The 6,835-nt window shown below is 40.0% G+C and overlaps 1 long non-coding RNA gene across 1 annotated transcript; it reads left to right on the top strand.

Annotated features, from left to right (window-relative positions):
• Positions 1 to 3,170: 3,170 nt before the first annotated feature.
• On the top strand, positions 3,171 to 6,553 carry LOC140148862 (uncharacterized). The gene is made up of 3 exons (XR_011858532.1): positions 3,171 to 3,614; positions 4,597 to 4,715; positions 6,132 to 6,553. It is a non-coding gene; the product is annotated as an uncharacterized lncRNA (long non-coding RNA).
• The last annotated feature ends 282 nt before the right edge of the window (positions 6,554 to 6,835 follow it).

Here is a 6,835-nt window from a genome sequence, read left to right as displayed (position 1 = left end):
CTTGACCCACTAACAAATACAAACTTGTTCTGTATGGGGTCAAGCTGCACCCACTCACCAAGTTTGAGGAACGTGCGACCCCTAGTCTCCGAGAAAATAGGCGGACAGACAGACAGACAGAGGCACAGACAGAGGCACAGAGTCACAGACTCACAGACTACCAGTATTATTATATAGACTAGGCGGTTACCCGTATTTGGCGGTTCTTGGCTGTCGCGATTACCTGGCTGATGATGACTGTACTCACCAAGTTTTATGCCCATAGGACAGTTTTTACTAATTTGACCTCATATGACCCCTTGTGACCTCAAAATGACCTTCCAAAATTGGACTCTAAATGTTGACTGTACCCACCACCATGTTTCATGCCATATAACAGTTTTTAGTAATTTGACCTTGGATGACCCCAAAATGACCTTCCAAAAATTTGACTCTAAAAGTTGACTGTACGGTACCCACCAAGTTTCATGCGCATACGACATTTTTTACTAATTTGACCTCAGATGACCCCAAATGACCTTCCAAAAATTTGACTATAAAAGTTAACTGTACCCACCAAGTTTCATGCCCATACGATAGTTTTTACTAATTTGACCTCAGATGACCCCTGGATGACCTCAGGTGATCTTGGCCCACTAACAGAAACAAACTTGTTCCGTCTGAGGTCCAGATGCACCCATCCACCAAGTTTGAGGAACGTGCGACCCCTAGTCTCCGAGAAAATAGGCGGAAAACAGTTTTTACTAATTTGACCTCAGATGACCCCTAGGTGACCTTGAACCACTAATCAATACAAACTTGTTCTGTCCTAGGTCAAGATGCACCTACCCACCAAGTTTCATGCCCATATGACAGTTTTTACTAATTTGACCCCTAGATGACCTCTGGTGACCTTGACCCACTAACCAATACAAACTTGTTCTATCCCGGGTCAAGACGCACCCACCCGTCAAGTTTGAGGAACGTGCGACCCCCAGTCTCCGAGAAAAACAGTTTTTACTCATTTGACCCCTGCATGACCTTGGGTGACCTTGACCCACTAACCAATATAAACTCGTTCTTCCTCATACCAAGCTGCACCCACGCACCAAGTTTGAGGAATGTACGACCCCCAGTCTCCGAGAAAAGAGGCGGACAGACAAACAGACACACAAACACACAAACAGATTCTGGTGAATTATAGTAAGATAGGCGGTCACCCATACTGCAGTTACTGTCCATTTTCCTCATACATACTAGTAATACCAAAGATACTGTCTTTGATAATACACAGTACTCTCACCATTGACGCGTGACCTCTACAAACAGTGCATGTTATAGGTAATAGGACATTGCCTAGTTAACGTCACTGTGTGAAAAATAACCGGCCAGTATTTAAAGTTCTCTCTGAAATTCTAGAAAATATAGTTTTGTAACATGTCCTAAATTTTTAGCTAATTTAGGTGTTTGGAAATATTCGCACTTTGGTGTTTTAGGAAGGATATGTAAACGACAGATAACACCAAAAATATGAAGAAATTATTTCCAAACCGTGTTAAGTCTGCAACCATTATGTTTCTCATTTTCAAGAATGCTGGTTAACAATATGCAAATGCAGTATTGTTACCTTGCGTTTGCTTTATAATCGTTCACCCAACTGAAACTATAATACCAGCTCATTGCTCATTGCACAGGTAAAACAGAAACATGTGTAGTGTGGATTTAACCAGAGAAGATCTGATTTAACATAGTTGAGCTGTTTTCAATGAGTGTTATCTTGGTTTAATAGCTTTTAATGGGGTTATAAGTCCTGCAAAGGTCGTGGTGAATTCTACTGTAGACATGCATGACAGCATCATGCCGTCTTTCGCGTTCGCGGTTTGTAACCTTGGTTTGGGTGGTTTGTAGCTGTGTTTGTAACTAGCTGTTTGTGGAAGTTTCCAGTCAGTTTAGAATCTCAAGTCAGGTCCTTTTTGGCCATTTTGATTTATTGATGACATCAATTCCATGAAAAGAAAGGTGTTTTTTCAATATTTTCTCAAAAAATGTCAAAAATCAGCAAATTTTTCATTGTTTTCTTACTAAAGTGGAAACATTTTTGCAAAAAAATCCCAAGAAAATTGATATAATTATGGGTTTTTTCCCTTCAAATTTGGGTTTAAATAGGTAAGTCTCTAGAGTCTCCGCCACAGGGCTCGACTTCGACTTTTACACACGCCCGCACACCAATGGCGATGGCGTGTATTGCTGTCGCGACAGCAATACATGTCGGGCCCCGGTGTCAGGCGTGTAACTTTTGAAAAGTAGGCCTACACGCCTGACTGGCGTGTGACATTTTGACCCTCATAGGTCACTCTACTATATATTTGGCCATTTTTGCCTAAAAAGTGCCCAATTTTGAGCTCTTAAGCTTCGCGCGAATTGTTTCTACTTTTGAACCATATGGGCTCTTTGCAAATAAGCTTCAATATGACAAAAATGTTTACGCGCTTCACGCGCATTTGTACCATAGTAAAACACACCACCTCAATGCCTTCGGCAAAATATTTCCCTAAGTTCAGGTGTGCCATTTGCGCATGCGCGAAAGTAGTTTGATTGACAGATTTCACCTCTGACCTCGATCAGCTGTTTTTGCGACAGTCATAATAATAATAATAATAATTCAAGGAAATCCCGCCTATTTTTCAGGCGCACCACTGCAACGGCAGTGTATTTCGACAATTCACGCGTCACTGCAACGGCAGTGTAATTTTCGAATTTCGATTTTTACATGTATAATCTATATCACTATTTCACAAACACAACTAATCTATTACTATCACTGTACAGACAACTACTACTGCCCTGGAACCTAGGGGAAGGGGTACAGATACCAGAACCGGGGTGATCCCCTACTCTTTCCGAATAGCTCTGACACTTTTACGTGCACAGGGATGATCGAGAGCCCTCCTGTACACGGGACCAACGGCTTTACGTGACTTCCGAACCACGGACAAAGCACATCGTACACTACCTATATCTGCACGTGATAAGCAGTGTATGGGGGCGAGAAGAAATTCTTCAATTAAATTCTGAGATTAAATTTCTGAACTGAATTGAAGGATTCCTGACCATATAGGAACTTTTTGGGAGGGAAGAGAATTTTCACCTAAGGCAAGCCCAAGGCTCGAACCCTCGTCGGTCGATCATAACACTGACAGAAGTATCCAGTTGCGAAAATCGAATTATTTGCCTCATTTTAGCGACGTGCTTGGACTAGTTTGCAATAGTAATATTAGTATTCAATTCACTGAATATTTAGAGAAGCAAATGACATGATGGATAAGGACAGTTTAAGGCCACGGACATCGAATATACCACGAAAACTAGCTCGTTCACGTAGCGTTTTCGTTGTCCCACTGGCCTACTACACGTAGATTGCCTGGCGATCGGAGTGTTATCGTCAGAGCACCTCGGACTACACGAAAACATGACGAGATTTGTCCCATTCACCACTGCATCACACAGATCTGTTGTTCATGCACTGTCATGACTGTACATTCATGATCATTGCAATACAGTGTATGTCGTGTATGTGTATACCGTTCTCCTGGCTGAGTATGTTGGGTGTGTTGTTTGTACCTCGACTCTGCAAGGTGAGTTTCTTTTTATAACTCATTAATTTTTTTAATGCACAAGTAAAACTAAACGACACAACATTAATTTTAACTGGCAGTGAGGATTCGCTATAGTATAGACGAATCCAACGAGCCAAGTCATGGTCAGGATTTGGTCGGCCATTAGGCCAAGTAAAATAAAAAACATGTTTCACGTCCAAAAAAAAAAAAAAAAAGGAGGAAGAGGGGTCTTTTTATTTTCTATTTTTTATCACAAAATTGGTGTAAATAGCCATACTTAGAGCTCAGTGTTTTAGCGTATACAATAATGCCTGGAAAAAGGAGGAGAGTTACACCCCTCAAATGATCACAAAACCTTCCTAACGTGTTTCTTGTATCTTAACAAGGCTATAGAAAGCATCCTAACTTCCTAGACATATATTTTGAAAAGTTATAACCGAATTTCAAAAAATAAAAATATATTTGAAGAAACCTCAAAAAGGAAGCGGGAGGGGACGTGAAACATGTTTATTTTTTTATTTGGCCTTATTAGGGTCCCTGCATGCACCAAACAGGTGTTGTGAGTGCCCAATTGGGTGGATTAAACCCGCTTAAAATTTGATGTGAGATTCTTTTGTGTTGTAAACTGTCATCATTCTTTTGTCTGTGTGTAACACGGGTGGTAGAATGCAGTTTAAAATATCCTTCAAGGGCGCATCATTTCACATTTTAGGTGAGATAGTTTGGTCCCCGTCGCGGCTATGGCCGCCATTGAGGTGCAGGAATGCGTGAAATTTGATTCGTCTATAGGAAAATATGATTTTGACTTCATCTTCAGTCTCAATCCCAACCCACAGCAAGTGAGCAAACATAAAGTCTTGATTTTTGCAGAGTATGTAGGCCTACTATATGTTTACAAAGCAATCGTGTAAAAACAGAATTTTGAAAAATATTCAGGGCTTTCCCTTAGCAAATGTTACAATGGCTTTAATTACAATGTCATACTGTATTGTCTTTCCAGAAACTGGCACACGAAAGGTCCATTCTGCAAGGCATATCTTCCAAAAATCTGAACTATAAACACACGCTGAAGCAAAGCACCTGCAACCGAACAGCACAGCTTTCCTTATTGAGGAGGATGTAAGTAATTTCATTTACAAAGTTGTAGCCAAGGGGTGCAGCACACCACACAAAATGCCAATACCTTATTCCTATGTGTTCCTATATTTAATTCTCAGGCACGACAGGTATATATGAAATGAAAGTGCCCCTCTGACAAAAAATAAAAGAGAAAATCAGAAGGGCAAAAGAAAAGAAAAGGGACAAGGAACCCTTTTCTACCAAAATTAACCTGATCATGACCGAAAATAGTGTAAAATACGAAATTTTTTGCGTGCTACGTCCCAATAAAGCCTTTTTTAGAAGCTCAAAGACATACAACCTCTCTATGTATAATTGTATGATGCAACTTTTTTTGCAATGCAGAGTTTTTTTTGTGTACCACCTAAGTTTTATTTTGCCCTCCTTACTAAAAAAAAAAGATGGCTATGCCCATGAAACTATGCACGACTAGTAGACTTAGTAAATTACAGATTAGTGCTTTAAATCTGTCTCCGCTCTCACAGTTCATAAAAAAAATTAAAATTGCAAAATGATTGCAAGTGACTACTTTTGACTTTATGACCTTTGACCTCACACCTATTGAAATAGCATATCATGACTCTGCTACAATAATTTATCATTTTGGAAGGAAAATCTAAAAATTTAAAAAGATAGTACAGTAGAGGACACTCTAATCTGGAAAAATACATCTTTTTTAACCCTAACACTGACCCATGCTTTTTGGTATCGGAAGTCAGAGAAGATCCGAATTTTTCAAGAAGAAGAAGAATTTTTGACTTGGCACCCCCGGGATTCGAACCTTTGACCCCTCGCATGCCAAGCGAACGATCGCGGACCGGTAGCTGCTCGGGTTATTGCTGCCCGGCCAGCAATTCTGTGAGCATATCACACTTCGGTTGATTGCGTCATCGCAGACCCTGGGATGCATGCATGTTATGAATTTTTCATCGTGGTATTTTGTGGTTTTTACTGGTGTTAGGGTTAAGGCTTTAAGGAAGTACTACACCCCTGGCCAATTTTGTGCTTATTTTTTGCATTTTTCGCAAAAATTATAGCACATTGGTGACAAGTAAGATATGTATAGGGGCAAGGACTCCCAACTACTGTACTGAAAATTCAGCAACTCAAAGCAAGTAGTTATTGATTTTTGATCAAATATTGGTTTTCCTCATTTTTGACTGTAACTCCACAACTGTTGTCTGTGCTGATATAAAATTTCCAGTGCAGTAGTTGTAGTCCTTGCCCCTATAATATACATATCTTACTTGTCCCCAATGCCCTATAATTTTTGAGAAAAATGCACAAATAGGCACAAAATTGGGCAGGGGGTGTAGTACCCCCTTAAGGCACACAAACAGCCTAGATACCATAATCCTGATAATAATGTGTAATAATTAATCATTGGCTATTATTTTATTTTATTCCAATTTCCAGGTGCAGCAGTACTACTGAGGATACTGGTTTAAGTGAAAGACAAAGAGGATGATGGTTTGGAAGTCAACAGCTGGCATCTGTTATCTGTCGCATCACTCGCTAGCCGTACTATAGGGCTTTTTAAACACACTATATCCGAGAACTGCTAAAACCCACTAACCGCTCCACCCAAAAGGGGGAATTAGCAGTCTGGGTTTAGCAGTTCTCTGGATATAGCCAGGTTTTACGATATAGCATGGTTTTGGACCACCACAGTCAAAAGGCCGTAGTAGGGCTATCACTCGCCTGCATTGAAAACTTTCCCAACATTATGTCAACAATTAAATTTTTTGAAGAAAATCTTTTCTGGAGGGTGAACATTTGATGAGAACTTAAATACTTGCATAGTAATTTATGTGGTGCATAAACTAACTAGTAAATGTTTGCTCAATTATTAAAATAATAAGGACCTCACAAATGACTCTGACATCATGTGATGTAATCGTAATGCATAGTTCCTTACAGGCTGTAAAAGTTGCATGGAATTATTGGAAATGTTCTAGGCACTTTTCTTTGGTTTGCCTCAAATTCAGCAGTGACGCGTCAATGTCTTTTCATGGCTGCGCCACATACCTAACCACCCTTTTTTTGCTACACAATTAACTATACGCACACGATTCAATACAGCGCCCACTAAAATATGCACCTACGTCACTACTGAACTT

This window comes from Amphiura filiformis, chromosome 3, assembly GCF_039555335.1.
Source record: "Amphiura filiformis chromosome 3, Afil_fr2py, whole genome shotgun sequence".
NCBI classification, from domain to species: Eukaryota; Metazoa; Echinodermata; class Ophiuroidea; order Amphilepidida; family Amphiuridae; genus Amphiura; species Amphiura filiformis.
The sequence above is the reverse complement of the archived record's forward strand: the minus strand, read 5'-3'. Positions and strand labels throughout refer to the sequence as shown.